This window comes from Pteropus medius, unplaced genomic scaffold, assembly GCF_902729225.1.
Source record: "Pteropus medius unplaced genomic scaffold, Ma_sr-lr_union100, whole genome shotgun sequence".
Taxonomy (NCBI): domain Eukaryota; kingdom Metazoa; phylum Chordata; class Mammalia; order Chiroptera; family Pteropodidae; genus Pteropus; species Pteropus medius.
Window position 1 is genome coordinate 11,730,711 of NW_024340701.1, and position 19,478 is coordinate 11,750,188.

A 19,478-nucleotide genomic window follows, 5' to 3' on the forward strand; every position below is an offset into this window, starting at 1 on the left:
CACAAAAGCTGTGAGGAGTCCATGGGGCCCACTCATTCTGGGTCCTGAACCCTCCAGAGATCCTTCAAGCTGTCAGACCTCACAGGATGAACAGGCTTTGGCTTTTACCAGAGGAAGATGGAGTGGCAGGACTTTTACAAATCCAGGCTGTCAATCAAACAGCAATGGCCTGAAGATAAGACATGTCCCCAGTGAGACTTAATACAGCTCCTCAGTCTGTTTATGGGCCAGAGCAGTCTTCCTGGGTGTTATCATCTCTCCACTGGAAGTATGTACTATGCCTGGCCTGGGCCTCCTAGTCCCTCCTTCCATGCCCAGTCCAAACTCATACTTCTTTCCACTAGTCACTCACATCCACTCAGCTCTGCTATCAACTCCCCGTGTGGCCCAGGGCCTTAAACTCTCGCAGCTTTGACTCCCTTATCTGCAGAATGGGGACTAACTTAACTCGCCGTCTTCATCTCTTTTTTGCTTTTATTCACCCATTCAACAAATATTTACTCAATGCTTATTATCTGCTAGGTGCCACTTCAGATGCCAGAGATACGGAAATGAATGAATGAAATAAAGGTCCCTGCCTTCATGGAGCTTATATTCTAGTACGGGGAGGCAAGAAGTAAAATGAATAAAAAATCAGAAAAATATGGTATGTCAGATGGTGATAATTGTGAAGAAGACAAAGAAGGGAAGGAGGACAGAACATGCCTGGGGCAGAGGTTATGCAACTGTAACTTCAATATGATGCTATGGAGGGTCTCATCAAGAAGATGACACCACCGCAAAAATATAAAAGAGGAAGGCAACAAGTCCTGGAGCTATCTGGGGGAGTATCCAGATGGAGGGCATAGCAGATGCTCTTTGAAGATCAAGTTTACTCTCTCCCTTTCCTCCCTTCCTTTTTGTCTTCATTTATTTCTTCATTCCAAAAAAAAAAAAAAAAAAAAAAATTAGGAATATTCTAGAGTCCGTGCACAGTATTAAGCCTTGAAGATAAAAACAGGGTCCCTGGCTTTTAAGTTGTTTGAATCTTGTTGACGGAGACGAATAAGATAAACCACTAGTTTCAGTGGAGGGTGTCAGTGGAGGGTGCTACCGGTTTCTGCCAGAGAAAGAAGAACTATTTCATGGCAGGAAGCCCTCAGTAGTCTGATGAAGCCCAGGGAGCTCTTCTTAGAATAACATTTAAAAATGCATAAACATATATGATTGCAAAAAAGCCAATTAAAAAAAAAGAATGAACAATATACAGAAAAATTAAATTGATAATAATTTATGAATGTTTATACATTACATAATCAGACCTGTAGATCTATTAAGTATTGAATTTTCAAAATGTTGATGAGCATAGACAATTTGTTTGATAATCTATAATAACTCCAAAGTCATATGAAGATTTCTGTGATAAATCACAGGTACAGTAGATAGCACTGGGATTTTAGCCTACATGCAATCAAAGGAAATGTTAATTTTTAGGTAGAGGTTAGTGAGCATAAAGACGCAATTATTTTCCCCCATACAAGTTTATGAAGCTCCTGAATTCTGACCCTCAATTAAAAACCTCTTTGCATGTATGTACGGCAGGCTCCAAGAGCACCAAGGAGGGCTCAGGAGAACCTTTTTAGAGGAGGTGACTTCTTAGCTGTGTTCCAAGAGAGGGGTGGGAATTAGCCATGGAAACGGGGGTGGAGGGGCCTCCAGGTAAGGGAAGAATAGCAGGCAGCATAAAATGGTATGCCTCACTTGGGGAGCTGAAGTTTAGTGTGGCAAGAACTCAGGGTTTGTGTGGGGTTTGGAGGGAAACGAGGCAGTAGAGGTAGATGATGGGGTCGGATCATGGAGTGTCCTGGGTTCTACAGTACAGAATCAATCCAGAAGGTGGTAGGGAGGATTTCAGCAGAAGATGGACATGTCACAATCAGATTTGCATGTCAGAAAGATCATTTTTGGCAACTGTGAGGTGGATGGATTGGAGGGAGGGGGAAACTAGAGACAAGGAGATCAGTTAGGAAGCTGTTCTAGTTAGTCTTGGCCAGAAAGGGCTGTGATTTCCAGGCAGAGCTATAGGGCTAGCGAAGGGAAGGTGGGTACTCAAGACATATTATAGAGCCTATAGAACTGAATAATCGATAAGGATGGGAGCAGTTGGGGAGAAGGAGGGAGCAAAGCAACCCATTTCCAGGAAAGCAGCTGCAGGGGAGGAGCTGGCATGGGCTGCAAAGCCCTCCTGCTTGCTCACACCTCTATCCCTTGTAGAATGCTGGACCCTTCCTGGGACTTCCTCTCCTCCCATGTCATCTCCCTTTCCTGGCTCATATCACTTTCTCAGTTTTGCTTCTTCATTTCTGACCTGCAGCCTGAACATAGGAAGCCCTTGCCCAGCTCTTTTTATACACCTGAGATCCCCATCCCAGGCACAGGCCCCCCAGGTCCCTCTGGATCCTTGATATCAGTTGTAGAGCCTGAACAGACTGTTTTCTACTCCCGCCCCGGGAGCCAAGGTGGGACATCAGCCTGGCAGCTGGACGAGTCACAGAGAACTGCCTGACTGTCTGTGAGCCAACAACAGTCACATTGGATGTCAACAAGGGAAATGGGAAGGGAGAGACTCTGGTCCGCGGGACGCAGGCCCGGGGCCCTGTGTCAGGGTGAACATGGCCTTCCGGGTGTGGATTTCCCCTCGCGGAATGGGAACAGCAGCTGAGGGCGAGGAAAGATAGAGAACTGCCTGTGCTTTTCAAAGGGCTTCCTTCCACAGCATCTTATTTACTTAAGCTTCATAATAACCCTTAATATGAACGTGTTTGTGTGTGCGCGCATTCGCATGCGCGCACACACATACACACGAACACACGCACTTTCTCTAATTCACAGATGAAGAAAATAAAGTCACAGAGGCTACAGGACTCATCTGAGGTCACCCCACATGTAAGAAACGGAAGGCGGATGAGGAGGAGGGTGGGAAATGAGCACACCTCTTGGAACCCTTCAGGTTCGTAAAGTCAGGGGTGATTTAGAAGGAAGGATTAGGGGTTAAAGAGGTTCCTTGGGACCAGAAGAATTGTCACTGTTTCCCACAAGGTCTCCCTGCTGTTATTCTCCCCCTTCGTGCAGCCCAGGCTCCACATCCTTCCTGTGTTCAGCCCCTGATACAGAACGGGAGAGGGGCTGCTGGCATGATTTATCCCATACTGCCTCCAGCCTCTTCATCTGATTTTTTCTCTTGCCCAAACCCGACGCTCAAGCCACACATGTTAGCCTTAGCTGGCTGGCACTATTGCTCTTTCAGGCCTTTGTCTGTTGAACGTGCTGGGTTTTTTTTTTTTTATCCAGTGAACAGGAGATGGGAAGAAAAAGGAGGGGCACCTCTTTCCATAATCACATTCTCCGAAAGTGGGATCTTTTAGTTAAGGTTAGATATTACATTGCACAACAGTAAAACGACACTAGAGAATGTGTGAATGCAGGACCTTGAGACAGTAGAGAAGATGGTCAAAGGTGACGCCTTTTTTAACATGCAGTTTCTCCCAACCAACCATGAGTGCTGCCTTGGCTCCAGCTCACCAGGCTAACTGGCCCTTGGTGTTAGCACCTGGCCATGCCTCCAAGTCGTTGGCCAGTGACTTTCACATCAGAGGCCACCAGAAGAACATCTTAGTGAAAGGGGTAGGAGAAGGGGAGACACGAGGCCACAAGGAGAAGCCAATCCCTTTCCCCTCTGCTGGGACTTCCTCCTTTAGAAATATAATAAGAGGTCAGTTGGATAAAAAGCACAGCTGTGGGGAAGAGCAGGAGGAAGAGGATGGCTATGAGGAAGAGGGGGAGGAGGAAGGGAAAGGGCTGGGGAGGGGAAGTGGGAAACAGGCCGGAGAAGGAAGGAGGCAGGCGGAGGATGCATGGTAGAGATTTAGTGCCTCTAATATCAATCCCTGAGCCTCTTTCAGCCCCTGCAGAAGTCTAGCCTGCCCGTGGTACAGAGCAGGGAGGGCACTTCCTCTGAGAAGCTTGGAGCCCTTGTCATCTCCATACCTACATCCCAGGAAGCTTGGGTGGGGGTGAGGCTGCCTGTTTCCCACCCAACCCTGCTAGTGTGGGAAGACTGGCTTATGTGGGCCCGGTCCAACTACCCTGAATCTGGATGACATTTCTCAAGAGCCAGTGGGGTGGGGGTCCAGATGTGCAGCCTGCTGGGGGAGCCACAGAACTGTGACTCAGAGAAGGGGCTTCCAATGTTTCCTGTAAGATCCTGAACCACAGGGGCACAGGGACGCAGGGCTGGGGGAGGAGGATAAAATATCACTTTTAAAAAGTGCACAGTTGGAGAGGTTTTGTGTGGACTTAGAGGTGAAAGAACCCTCAGCTACAAGAATGAGAGCATTCCTTGTGGAGAACCTACTTTGTGCTAGATAGACCACATGTGAAATGCCGGAGTTATGGAAATTATTAACGGCCTTATGGATTGCATGCCCACTGTGTGCCAGGAGCTTTCCCGGTGCCACCCTCATGAGGTAGGCCTAAATATTCTCACCCAACTGTCAAGAAGGCTCAGACAGTCATTGGACACAGAGCCCCCACTATTCAAGGCCTCCTCGCTCTACAACTGCAGAAAGGGAGGCTAAAGAAGGTAAGTGACTTGTCACGGTTAAGAGCATCTGGCACCTGGTAAGAGCTGCAGGCATTGCTGAGCTTCCTGCCCAGTTCTGTGGCTTCTTCATCCACCACAGCCATTTTCTCCGAGGTTCTCAGGCCTTTACTTTCAGAAGGTCCAGGAGAATGAGGCTCCACAACTGTTTCAGAGGAGAAATGCCCATTTACAGGATTTCCAGTTCATCTCCAGCTGCCAGGGCCATCTTCTCAACTGATGGCAGCTTCTTGCTCTTTTCCAATGCCAGGTCACAACTGGCCCTCCCAGGAGGCTGTCAGTGCCCTGGGCTGCGGCGTCTCTCAGGATGGTAATGACAGTGCACCCACATGCTCATAGAGATGACAGGAAAGGAGCAGGCAGGAGGGAGGAAGGAAGGGCTGGCAGGAGTCTGGGTGGCGGGTGGGGCTGGTAGCCAGTGTTCCCCTGTAGGGAGTGGGCAGGGGACTGGCTTCCTTGTAAACAGTGCGGCCAGCTCTAAAAATACCTCTGCCCTAGACAGAGGACATCGAGCTCCTCGGGTCTCCTCCAGAACCTCCCCTGGGACGTCAGCCTCTTTCCCGAAAGGTCAAGGGATTGGGAAGAAATTCGACTTGTGAAGAGGATTTCCTTAGCAAGGAAAGTATAACAATATTTTTTTCCTCTGCAAAACAGAGGAAGGGCACTCCGTGGATTATAGCAGCAGCAGCAACAACAACAAAAGGCAAAAAGCAGCTTTCCTGGTCCCCTGTCCCTCTGTAGTAATCTGAGGCCTGGGCCTAACTCAAGTTTACGTCCTGGACCTGCCTGCACAGCCTGGGGTCAGGGACTGGGAGAAGGCTGCCAGGCTGTTCCCCCCAGCTGTTCCCCTTTATTAGGCATGTGACTTATCACTCAATTTCTCCCTGCCTCAGTTTCCACAATTATGAAAGAGAATAATACTCGTGTTTACTTCACTCTGGTGTGGGAGGATTAAATGAGATGCTATATATAGGACTCTTAGAACAGTGCCTGACATGGTAAACACTTCAAAAAATACTATTATATGTGGAAGGATATATGGGAGGATATAGGTATTTCCTGAATTTGACTTAAGACGTGATTAAAAGGGAAATTTAATAGATAGGTGAAGAAAGTGGTGTGGATAAGAAGAGGCAGAAAGAATCTGAATCATAGAAAACTCAAATCTATTATTCGACAGATGGGGAAACTGAAGCCCAGGGTGTAGAAAGGATTTACCCCGGACCAGACACTGTAGAAGCAGCCACCTAAAGGTCCAATATAAAAGAACATGCGATGAGACCACTAAAAATCCTGGGTCACTCTAAGTCTTCCTCCCTGGGGATTAGGAAATGAGGCTTTTTATTGACACAGCACTTTAAAGTTTTGGAAAGCTTTTTACAAGGGGAAACAGACCACAGCAGATCACTGCCAGAGGGCTGAGCTCCCTGATTGGGACACTTGATGGACATATGCAAGCAGAGTCAAACAGAACTCGTTCTCGGGAGTGGAGGCCGAACTACACATACTGATCATGTCCTTGAAATCAAGGACCACGGGGGGAAAAGGTGCGGGCAGGAAGAGCTTTGGTTGGCCTAGAGTTTTCAAACCCTGTGCTATCTAGTTTGGTAGACACTAGCCACATTGTGGCTATTGAGGCCTTGAAATATGGCTAGTCTGGATTTCAAAGACTTAATTTAAGAAGAAAAGAATATAAAATATCTCCAGCGCTTTTTATTGATTCCATGTTGAAATGATATTTTTAGGTTCATGAGTTAATTATTATATGTTATTAAAATTAAGTTTGCCTGTTTTTTTCCTGTGGCTTTTAGAAAATTTAGAGTCACACATGTGGCTTACAGTATCTTTCTGTTGGGCGGTGCTGTTCTAACCACGGCTTTTGTCCAACAGTGAGGCAGGCTGTCTCAGCAAGTAATAAGCCTCTCATCACTGAAGATGTGTTTAAAAAATCACCGTTAATGGAATTCTTACAGCTGGGTGGATAAACTCTGCAATCCCTCCAATTGTGATTTTCAGACAGTGGTCTGATGAGCACTGTGTTCCTTGGAATATGAATAGATGTTATAAGAGAAAAGATTGATGATCAATTAATTATGAGAAATTCTTGGCTGGAAAAAAGTTGAGTTCTTTTAGTCTAAGATTTCTCAAGATCTTCTAGACACAAAAGCGCCCTGTCAGTTTTTATGTCAGGGACAATGTATGACCTATTCCCCATATTTAATTGGTCACAGAGCCTTCTTTTCACAGAGCATGACCAGGAAATAATTTTTCATTGAATTTACCACTTGAGAATTGCTATTCTCAGGTTCTCAAAATAACATGGATTCTGTTGTCAGATAGCACTGAGTTCAAATTCTGGCTCAAATCCTAGGTGGCCTTGGACATGTTATTCAGCTTCATCGATTGCAGAATAAAAGGAAGAATATTCACCTCTTAGTCAAGCTTTGAGAGTTACATTTTAAAATTGTATAGAAATGCAGTGTAGTGGCTGATACATAGTAGGTAGTCAAGAAATGGTAGCTCTAATTACTAAAGCCCAGAGCTTGGCTTTACCAAGCTCGCACAAGAAATGAGTAGCTGCTAAACCTTGAATATCCCCGTCTGGGCCCTTGCGATTTGCCTCACTTCTCTTTACTAAGCAACAGTAAATTAAAAAAAATAAATAAATCAGTTCATGGAGAGAGATAGGAAACTTTTTCAAATCTGATGTGATTTTATAGGTCGAGTAGATTTAAACTAAAGACTCTATTTCCTTCTCTCCTCTTTTGTCTTGTCCCTGTGTCAGTCCTGGCCAAGGGAAGCCGCAGCCTGGCCTGGCTGTCTTCCCTCTCCTCTCTTCAACTGCTGGGTTCCTGTTCCTGCAATCCTTGGAGCCCCCAGCAGCTGGGCTGCCCTTATCAGCCGGCTCCAGGCCAGAGGAGAAATCCTCCCTTCACCTTCCAGTCTCTAGAGGGAGGGAGATCTTGTAAATAAACACGGCCCACACAGAGGAAGAGGGAGAGTTGAGGGAAAAGAATCCTTGACATTTTGATGACCGGGCCAGGATTAAAGGTCACCAGGCATAGCCCTTATTGGCCATTTCTGAGAGGAATCGCCAACCCACCCAGCTTCCCTGGATGACAAGGTGGCCTTTAAATAGCCTGAAGAGCTGGGGCATTCCCAGTGTGCTGCTGGCTTGATCCAGGCCTAACCCCTTGCCCAGGACTAACCTTTCACAGTTTACAGAGCACTTTATCTCTTGGCTCAGATGAGTCTCACAGAATTCTCCTGGGAGAAAGGTGGTGTATCATCACCCCCAATTTACAAATGAGGAAACTGGCCACACAGCTGGCCGTGGTCAAATATGAGCTGCGGTCTATGTTTATTCTGATGCCAAATCCAGAGGTCTGCCCACCACACCAGTGTCCTCTACCGTGGATCTTCCTTTGTGCCCAGTATCAAGCTCTGTGCCCTGGGTGAGCCCTGTTCTTCCCCACGGAAGCCCACGTTCCAGGGAGGAATGAAGGAAGGTCAGATGGATGAATGTCAACATCACTGTGCTCAGAGAAGAAGCCATTTAAGGAGGAATACATATATCTTTCCATTTATATAAAAATCTAGAAAATGTGAGCTCACCTACTGTGACTAAAGGCAGATAGTGATTGTTTGGAGAAGGGAGGCAGGAGGAAAGAATGCAAAGGGGCAGGAGGAAACTTTCAATGATGGACATGTTCACTGTCTTGCGGGGGTGTGGTTGACGGTCTTGCAGGTCTGTACCTATTGAATTGCGCACTTCAAATACACGCAGTTTATTGTATTTTAGTTATACATTCCTCCATAAAGCTATTTTTAAAAAGAGAGATACGAGGGGGAAAAGAATGAAGGAGATTGGCAGGCATATCATTAAAGAACTCCGAGAAGTCTTAACATGGGATGCAAAATTCTATGGGCTCATGGGCAGGAAGAGAGAGCTCCTTCCCCAAACTGGAGATATCAGGAAAGAGTTCTTGGAACAGGTGTCTGATGTGGCTCAAGGTATGGATAGGGAGATGTTAGGTTAAGAAATGTTAAGGTGGAAGACACAGGTAGAATTTGGGGAATAGAGAGTCGTGTACTCCCCCACCACTACCCCCAGCACACACTCATTTCTCAATTCTTAGAGTCTTGAGGTTAAAAGTAATAGCTGCAATTCTCTTTTTTCAGAAACTCAGACACACATCCTACTTGGCAGGCAACTGGTTCTGCTAATAAGAGTCCTACCCTTTTTCCTTCCCCATTGTGCAGCTCATCCCTTCAGGTCCCACTGAGGCCCTGCCCTCTCCAAATTCCTCTCTGAACTAAACTGCCAAATATTTGCTGGATGAGCCACTGACGACTCAGTTTCCAAGGCCCAGGGCACTCCATTTTAGCCTCTTCCAAATCCCACAAAAAAGAATGTTTGGGGGAATTCATGCGAGAGCATGACAGTCTTCTAGGTTTGAAGTGAAAATGCCTCATTTCTTTTCCAGATCCTTTGGCTTAATAATAGACATGTGACCACGGGAAAATTTTGAATAATGTATTAATTAGAATGTATTATGATCAAGCAGTAGAAAATTCAAAAATTGTTACAATACTGTGCACGAATAATTGGTTAATTTGCTCCCAAAACTCTTCTGATTACTGCTCTTACAGTTCATAAAACATTAAGTTGCATTTATGCCTTCATGTAACATACTATTCCAATGACATATGAAACCCACATACAAAATTGTGGGTTAGCTTTTGCTTTTCAATTTCCTTGAATGTTTGTTCATTTTAAACTGCCCTGTTTCAAAAGTTTACTCATTAATTAAACCGGTGAGCTATATTCCCTGAATCTAATTCAGCACTCAAATGTAAGCTTAGTTCTGGAGTCGGCTTTCCAACTTTGGCCTTAGGGACATTAGTCACTGGGAGCAAAATGTGGCATTTGAACAGCTGTTTCGGGCATTCAGAGTCCACAGCCTACAAGTTTGGAGAAGGTGGGGGGAGGAAACCAATATTTATCTGCTGAGTACCTACTCTATGCCAGGCATCCAGGCCTTTACAAAGAGTATCTCTTCTAATTCTTTGAATAGCCTGTTAATTCTCTTTTTAGTTTAAGATCCATCTTCTCTAGGCACAGCAGGTTAGGAACTTGTCAAGGAATCACACAACTCATGAGTGGTGGAGCTGGGACCTGAACCTAAACAATCTGGTTCTAGTGCGAGTTCATACTCATTGCATTTATGTACCTCATTTAACCCTCCCAATCACAAGACATAGTTACCATTATTGTCAGATCTATTATTGTCAGATCTGGTTTTCCAGATGAGAAACCAGAAGATCAGAAAAATAATTTCCCCAAATTAAACTAAATGCACACCCTGGATTTGAACTCTGTGATCCTGGGCTAGTTACTTCACTCATCCATCTATCATCTATCCATTCATTAATTCAAGAATTAGTGGCAAGTACTTTTTCTGTCTCAGGGACTGTCTTGTGCCTAGAGATGAAAAGATATATAAAATATGACCCCTGCTCTTCAAGAACCCATAATCCAGTGAGCAAGAAAAACATCTAAATGACAATAAGAAACATGATTGCAGTATGAGAGATGCTGTAAGAGGTATATAAAAAGAGCCACAGGAATAGAGGGAAAAGCATCTCAAAACGCTTGGCGAATTAAAGCAGGAAAGGCTCTCAAGAGGAGGAGACATTGCACTAATAACTATATGCTCCCTAAGTAGAGAAAAGGAGGAGGGTACTCCAGGGAGAGAGAGCATCAGAGGTAAAAATGATGTAGTATAATAACAGCTACATTAATACTGAGTGCTTATCACCTGCTTTCAGTACCATCTCTGTAATTGCCACAACACTGAGAAGTAGGTATTATTATTCAGATCACTTTATAGAATAGGAAACATAGTCTTGCCTACGTGCCTATGATCACACAGTAGCTTGCCCACAATCACACAGCTAGCCTGGCTTCAGAGCCCACACTTTCAGCCACTATGCTCTGAGTGTTTGTGGCCACCTGCCAGTCATTCTTCATGGGTGTGGTGGAAGATGAGATGGTTCCATAGGAGGAATTAGGTCTGAAGAGTCTTTCTTTCTTCACAAGGCTTTAGATGTTCTTGATGTAAGGACCCTAGAACCCTTGGGATCCATAAAAGTAATAATGCCATGGTGTGTGTGTGTGTGTGTGTTAGTGTGTGTCTGCATGCGTGTGCGCGTGTTGAGATGTGATATCCACCTTTCTCTATAATGAGGTCAGATAGAGAATGGTACATCAACTTTATTTGCTTTTGACTGGAACTATATCTGCTCACTATAGGGATATTGGATGTCTAACGCTCAGCAGGATTCTTTTGGCTTCAGTATCAGTATCTGAATCCTTATTTTTTCTGAATTCCCATGCCTGACTGGAGAGTCCATGAGAACAGAGCTCTTGTTCACCTTCTTCTCCACTATCTCCCAGTACCCCAGCACAGTGCCTGCCTGCCTGCCTGCCTTCCTTCCTTCCTTCCTTCCTTCCTTCCTTCCTTCCTTCCTCCTCCCTCCCTCCCTCCCTCCTCGTCCGTGTCTCTCTCTCTCTCCAATCTCTCTCTCTCTCTCTCTCTCTCTCTCTCTTTCTTTCTTTTTTTCCGTTTCATTCAGCTTGTGCTTGAACACTTTGAGTGATGGGAACTTACTACGTCGGTCACACAAGGTAGGTTGCCCAACCCAATGTTGACAACCACAGCAATAATAATAATGACACCAATATAGTGACCATATATTGAGCTCTTCTTTATGTGCCAGGCACTGTACATATGTTAGTGAGTCCAAACGCTAGACATCATTTACCCCCAATTTACAGTGGAAAAAAACAAAAAAACAAAACACTGAAACCCAGAGGTTTAGGGATTTCCCAGTGTCTCAGAGGTGGTGAGGAGCAGGGCTGGCATCAGGCCACCCCAGCTTGTCTGCCTGCGCGCTTCCCCGGATCCGGAGCTGGTCCCTGGCAGCGGGGGGCGGGGCGGGGGTGACTCCTGCGGAGGAGGAGGAGGGGAGCCAGGCCCGCCACGTCGCCAGCCCTGCCCAGACTCCGGACTCGGCTCCGCCCAGCCCTTCAGGACCTCCCCATAGAAGGTAAACCCGGACAGGATCCCCTGAGGGCTGGCGGGGCCTGGCGTCTTGCTGGTTTCAGTTTCTGATGAGCCCGGCCCTGAGCAAACACGGGCTGGGAGGAGGGTTCTGGAAGCCTTCCCAACAGATAGCAGATTAACTCCCTGCTGCCTGGGAGCCACCCACGTGGGAACAGACGGGTTACCAACGCGCGCCCTCCCTGGCAGTCTCACGGTCTCCGCAGGCGGACGCCACCCCCGGTTTCCAGAGCCATCTGAACCCCAGGAAGGCACACACTGGCCCGCCCAGACTCCGCGACTTCGGGCGGCTCAAGGTCCAGTTCAAGTCAGGCTCTCTCCAGGCGTGTAGACTGGGCTGAAGGGCTGAGGGGGCGCCCCAGCCCTACCCTCCAAATATGGACCGACCTTCCTGCTTCACCGCGCCTCTCCCTGCCTCACTGGGGCGGTCCACCGTGTTAGCGAACCTCTTAGATGTTTGTTTTCTTTCTGAGAAAGAGGCCGAGGGACAGTGCCAAGACCAACATGAACTCCTAACACAGGACATTCTCTGTCGGACATTTTTCTGGTCAGAGAGACCTGGGTCTGAATAGCCGTGCTTCCACTTCCTAGACGGGTGACCTTTGTGTAAATTTCACAATCTCTCTGAGCCTCATTATCCTCCACTATAAAATGGGGATAATGATACCTATCTTTAAGATAGGTTCTGAGGAGATTAGATAAAAATAGATTATACATATTAAGCACTTAGTGCCTCCAATCAATGGCAATTAACATTATTATCAATTATATTGCTATTATGAGTGACTAATAATGACACTCAAGATTGTTACTAATGTTACTGTGAGCATGAGTGTCAAAAATAGGCTCAATTAAAATTTTTTTACTGAGGGAAATAGTTTTTTGAGAGATACATAAGGAAGGAGGAATAACACTGGGTCAGGAAGTGTATACATGTGATCTCATTTGATTCACACAGCTTCACACAGCTTCATAAAGCAGGCATTATTATCCCCATTCTACAGATGAGGAAGTTGAGGCTCTTGGAGGTTAAGCAACTTGCCTACATCACATACTGAGCTAGTGCCTGGTTACCATGGCCCCAGCCACTACACAACTGCCTGCCTCAGCAAAGGTGCCTCCATCTGCAGAAATGCCTTCCCTTCCTCCAACTCTCATCAACTTGGAGGAAAACAAGTCAGCTCAGGAAACTGGACAAAGGTCACCTCCTCCAGGCAGCTTTCCTAATTCTCTCCTCTTCCCCTCAGAGAACTAAACCTTCCCTCTTTTGTTCTCCTGGTGCCTGGAGCAGGTGACTGCATACCCTTGGGGATGTGTTTCTCTTCCAGGGAGTGTGCTCCTCTGAGGCAGGCACCATACTTTTTTCTCACTTTGGGAGGGTCAGCGTTGTGCTGTTGAGTACACAGATTTAGAAGCCCATCTGCTCAGGCTCACATCTTGGCTTTTGTGCTGGCTGGCTTGAGGCTTGAAAAAACGACCACCTCTCTCTGCTTCACTTCTCTTATCCATGAAATGGACTTAAACAATAAGATAAATCTCATGGGGTTGCTGTAAGGATTGAATGAGTTGATATGTATAAAATGCAGTGAATCTCTAGTGATAGATGTCCAATGAATGAAGGCAGGGTCATTAAATTCCTGAATTTTGCTTATTAACAGAAAGTAAAACATAAAAAGAATGGTTATAGAGTTAAGAACATGGAGTAGGTGTCAGGAGACCTTAGTTCCTATATTAGGTCTGATTCTGTCTTAATATGGGGATTTGGACATGTCTTTTCCACTCTGAATTTATTTCTCCTTCTGTAAATTGAGAAGTTTGGCTCCCATAGTCAGATGATCTTTGAAGGATAATATCCAGTAATATTAATGACCAGTTCTTTGTCTGTAGGACTTTTACTTGGGTAATGTTCCAAGTTAGAAGTCACGTTCAGAAATAAATGTCTGGCTCACCATTGGAAGCCCAAAGTTCAACTACTGGTAGATAATTTTGCTAACCATGATTGTTGCCAACTTTTACTGAGCACATACTAATGCCTGGCATTGAGCCAAATGCTGTTATTATCCTGATTATTTTTCTCAAGAATCCTGTAAACAAGGTATTACTATAATCCTCATTCTACAGATGAGGAAAACAGACTCAGAGGTTGTAAGTAGTTGAACAGAGAGTAGGATCCTTATTTGTCCAGCTCCATTCCCTGCTGCTTATAAGAATCCTCTCTAGAGCAAGCTCATTCAAATATCTCTGGGACAAGAAGCCTCTTAACTTACAAACCAGTCAATTATTAAGCATCTGAATAGTTGAAAACGGTAAAGCTGACATTTTTACATTAGCTCATGACTTTGGACTTGGACTCTAGGCAAAAATGATTTGGGTAAAAGGTTGAGGGAAGGGAGATTATAAATTCCCCCAAGGAAAGTCTTCAGGAACAGTTTACAACAGGGTCATCTGAAGACAGAGGCCTCTGCTCTCATCATCCTGGGCCTAGCTTACTTCCCTCACCCACAGAGTCCTGCCTGGGGCCAGAGCTGGGTGATGCTAAGATCTTCCTTCCAATACAGCCTAATTTGGGACTGGGCTGAACTCAAAGCATCAGAAATTTGTGTCTATAATCACCAGTCAATTGAGATACATTCCCTTGGGGATTGTGTTTGGGGTACAGTGGATCAGGCAACACATTAACAAAAAGTTTGAAACAAATCAGGACTGCAAAACTGAAGAGGGAAACTGGCTCTAGGATGTCTGACTTTGCCTGGCTTTGTTCTGTTTACTCTTTTTTCAAAAACAAATATCCTGCTTGAATAGCTCCAGACATTCATTATTCTCAGCAAGGTGGAATCCAAACTTCTTTGGGTGGCATTCAAGGGCCTTCACTATCTAGTCCCAACTCACCCCTTTAGCCTCTTCTCCCACCATATTTCAAGTCTCATTCTCAGCAGAGAATTTCACACAGTTCCCTGAATACTCTAAGCTTGTTCTTGCCTCCATGCCTTTGCACATGTTATTCCTTCTGCCCATGGTATGCCAACAGAGGTTACATCTCAATGACAGCAATCTTGTTTTAAAATGTGTTGGATTTCCTTTTCTACTCCTGAGATTCTTCTAAATAGTCTCTGCAAAGAGAGAATCTTTGTTGCCTCTGGATTTGCAACTAATCACACAAATAAATTAAGAAATGTCAAATGGAAACATTGAGAGTTAGGATGTTGAGTGGGTCCCCAAAGCATTGTGGAAAAAAACCCAAAATTTATAAGTTTGACTATCAGTGTGGTTTGGAAAATCTGATGTTTCTATGATTCTAAGAATGATACAAGAATGTGGTCCTTAGTTTGAACAATTTTTTCGCTATGTTGATGTTACGCTAGAGTTCAACAACAGGACTGAAACGCATTGTTAGGGAACCTCTACAGCTTGTTCAGGAAGTTAGCCAGGATGCAGAAGCCATCCCTGGGGCATTTTAGCATTCTATTTCATCATAGGTTTCAGTGTGTGTGGAATGAGATTCAGAGCCCTGTTTTTCGTAACAAAAGGTTAGCACGAAGGTGACCATATGATCTCTTTTGCTCAGGAAGTTTTGATTTTCACTCAATGCCCTGACATTATAATCAGTAGTTCCTCTTTTATCATCAAGTATCCCAGTGTGGAATACAAATTATATGTCACTCTAACACTAGATAACCAAGAAAAAACCTGCCTAGGTGGTTGCTTTTCTAAGGTTTTGCTATGTATTGGATTTCAGTCCACTCTTCCAGATGCAGCCTTTGTCTCCTCTTCTGTGACAGAATTAATAGCTCTGCTTACACATTCTTAGAGCTCTGGGTACTTACTTTCATTTACTTTTTCTCCTATGAGGCACTGGGTCTCCTCACCAAGTACCACACTGCATTCTGGATGTCTCCTTGCACAAATCCTGGACAGAGTAGGTTCTTAGCAAGAGGTAGAAGAGTGAATTATTTGAAAAGAAAAAAAAAAAAAGTCCCTAAGAGGTATTTGTTTTTCTTTATTTTATTTGCAGTCATCAAAAAATAAGGAAGTTTTCATAAGAACTGAAGCCTATACCTGAACACTGAAAAGTAGATATGAAATACAAAAAGTCTTCAAAAGGAAAGTCAAGAAACATTCAGAAAAATGGCAAGAAGTGCCTAAACATAATTTTTTATTGTTTTTGTTGTTGTTAAATGTTAAAGCTGTATCAAGCCTCTTTGATAATCCTTTAAATTCGAAATTTGAATAGTGACTCCATTTGCACTGAGAATCAGACTTTTTTCTTTCTACTCTTCTGTATTCTTTAAAAATTTTGTATTACATTTTCTTGAACAAGTATCTTTTTTCTTTAGTAAGTATGTATTAACTAGAAAAGTTTTTGTTAGAAAACATAAAATGTTAAAACAAAAAAAATATTTTCTTTGAGAGGTCATTTAGATAAACTCTTATTTTAGATCCTCAGGTGTGAGTGTGTTGTGAGGTGCAGGGTGCTGAAATCTCAGAAAGTAATAGAGGCCTGAAGAATTTAAGTGATGTAACAGAAGCCTCACAGCTAGTAAGTGGCAAAGTTGATATTTGGACCCAGTTTTCGGAAACTGTCTCTTGAGTCTTACACAACAACCCTCTAATTTTTTGGACTGACGAAGGAAATTTGAGCAGGGACACTCTTACCTTGTCGTACCTGGAAGTTAGCATGTAAGCTCTATGCCTCAATTAGGCTTATGTGGATGAAGTTAAACTATACAGCCCCGAATTCAAAGGAGTCAAGGAGAAAAATTGTGCACGGATTAGGATTTGCATCATGGTCTTTGGAGTCAGGCAAGTTGAGATTCAGATCCTAATTTCCCACTTACTGGCTAAGTGACCTTGGTCAGTTTCCTTAACCTCTATGAGGTTTAGTTTCTCAGCCTTTAAATGGGCATAACAATATGTTTCTTGTAGGACGTGGTGAGGTTTAAATGAAATAGCATATGTAAAATGCTCACTAGTTTCTGGAAGTACTAAACATTTAATCAATTATAGGCATTATCGTAGATATACTAATATTAATATTATGTATCAGATATCATAATATGTCCTTATGATTATATGTTAGAATTATTATAATAATTATTTCTACTTTATTACCAAAGCTTCCACTGAGAGAGCTTATTAATTTCAAACAGAAACTATGCTGACAGTTCTTTTTGTCCTAATACTCCTAATACTCAGATGTTAGTCCCACGGGCAACTTAACTTAAGAAATCTGTTTCTAAGGAAGTAGTGGTTGAAATTGGAATTGTGTATAGAGGAGCCTATGTGACGTTCCCCTGTCATCAGGCATTTTCCTGTGTTCCTAAATTTCTTGATATTACTTTTTTTTTTTTGTCTTAGGTTTTGAAAAACTTCCTGGTGGGTGGTTTTAGTCATCCTTCCTAGCAGTTCACAAGAGTCCATTATAAAGCCTGAGATCATAAAGCCCGATGTGTCAGAAAAGAGGAAAGAGAGGGAAAATGGCTCCTTGTGTTCATTCACTTGAAATATTGGTTACTAGTTTTTATATTTTAATCTTTTATGGTGATTTTCTTCTTTCTCTTTTTTTTCTTCTTCTTCTACCTCCACAGATCTTTACCACTGAAAATAAAAGCAACCTTGATACACTGGCATCTACCAAAGAAATCCATTCATTCAAGCATTCACCAACTCATTCGATATATATTATTTTTTTAAATGCCTACTTCATTAGGGACTCTGCTGGGCATAAACATGCAGGTTACATAAACTGTTCATGGAATATGAACAGACCCGGGTTCAAACTTCGGCTTCTTTAGTTCCTATAGATTCGATCTGCGGCAGATTAGCAATTTCTCTCTCTGAACCAACTTCTTTTTTCAAGCTCCCTATCTTAGCCATGGCTTCACCATCATCTTCCTGTCTTAGTTCAGAGCTTGAGAATGATTTTATTCTCTTCATTAACCTTCTCCCTAATGTCCAATGAGTCTCCCAGTGATGCAAGATTTATCTTCTAACTATCTCTTCAATATGCAATTCATTCAACAGATACTCATTGAAAGCTTGCTCTGTCTCAGGCTCTCTGCTGGGCACAAGCATACCTGTTTCCAAGGAGCTACCTGACTGGCCAGGTATACTCATAAACACACAATTCTCATACAATGAATGTGTGTAATGACAATAAAAGCCCACTTTTTTGACTTTGTTCTAAGTGTTTTATGTGCATTAAATCATTTAATCATGACAATAACCCTAAGAGACAGGTACTATTATTTTCTTTAGTTTATAGATGAGGAAACCGAGGCAACAGAGTAAATAAGCAACTTGTCCAAGATCAGACAGCTGGTTAGCCGTGGAGGCAGGATGCAATGGCTTAAAAAGCCACCTTCAAAACCACTGCTGTTAATCATCACTGAACTCTGCCTCTGCTTGAGAGCATAAGAGAAAGGTTTCAGGGCACCGGAGAAGATCCTAACAAGACTGAAAGTCCTTCTTTGAGCTGCTATATAGGCTGAGCCTTAAAATGTGAGTAGGGATTAGCCAGAGCAATCCTCCCATTCCCACGGCCATCCCCGCTCTCCTTCCCCCCCAGCGTGGGCCCTAACCTTGACCGACCCTTCATTGGTCCCAAGCCCTGTTAGTCCATTCTTCCTACTTGTGCCACAGTGAACTTTCTAATCAAATTTAATCATATTATTACTCTTATACTTACATTTTAGAATGTCTTTTCATTATCTAAAGTCTAAACTCCTAGCTCTCAGCTTTGCTCCCAGACCTCCCTGGCTTCAGCCACAGCGAACCTGTTGTGGTCCTCTGAGTGCAACATGCTCACCTCTGCCTCTGTCAGTGTCAAATCGCACTCCTTCAACTCCTAGGAACCCTTCCACACTCAGCTCCTTTTGGAGATGCCTTTCTGGATCCTATAGGCAAAGCGAAGTGCTGTTGATAGCATGCCCATCACGCCCCAAATACTCTTATTTTAGTTTCTCCCACTGAACTGGAGCAGTTGACTTTTGAATCTGTCTCTTTCGTTACACAGTGAGCCCCTTGAGGAATATTTCCGAGTTCCTAAGAGCACCTGAAACCTAATGAAGAATGAATGAATAAATAACTAAATGAACAAATGAGAATTGAGAACAATTTTACGTCTTTTTATCTGTAGCAGTTCATTGTATAGTGCATGAACATATCTAGTTAAACATTGACTCTCCTCTTACATGTTGATGGGATACAATCAGAACTATGAAAGTGTAAATGACATCTGTGAAGTCAAAAACATAGGAGAAAAGCACTGGACAAGTGGTCAAGAGATCTGGGATTATTGTCTAGGCTCTATCACTAGTTAGCTGTGTGGCCTTAGATAAGACATTAACTCCTCTGAGCCTTCATTTCCTCAGCTATAAGACTGCTGTGGGAAGTCCAGGAAGGCATGGGTGTCAATGGCATGACTTTTCCAGCTACTCTTCAAGTATTCGTCCAAGTTTGGTTTACTCAGTGCTACTGCAGGCCACGGGGCAAGTGTTTCCCTCCCTTTCTCCTCTCCTTGGCCTGAGTCCAGGAAGATTTCCATCTGTACCTTGTCTGCAAGCCAGACTCTGAAGCTAGAGTTTGGAAAAACAGGCAAATTATATTCGTCCAGGTGTATCCTGTCTATATACTGAGCTGTAAGGCCAAGTTTGTTCTCAGAATAAAATGAGTACACACATGTGCATATGTGTCTGTGTGTGTGCGTGTGCGTG

General features: G+C 43.8%; 1 long non-coding RNA gene across 1 annotated transcript; it reads left to right on the plus strand.

Moving 5' to 3' along the window:
- Positions 1 to 2,743: 2,743 nt before the first annotated feature.
- On the plus strand, positions 2,744 to 16,100 carry LOC120621870 (uncharacterized). The gene is made up of 3 exons (XR_005658325.1): positions 2,744 to 2,989; positions 11,279 to 11,330; positions 15,779 to 16,100. It is a non-coding gene; the product is annotated as an uncharacterized LOC120621870 (long non-coding RNA).
- Positions 16,101 to 19,478: the final 3,378 nt, after the last annotated feature.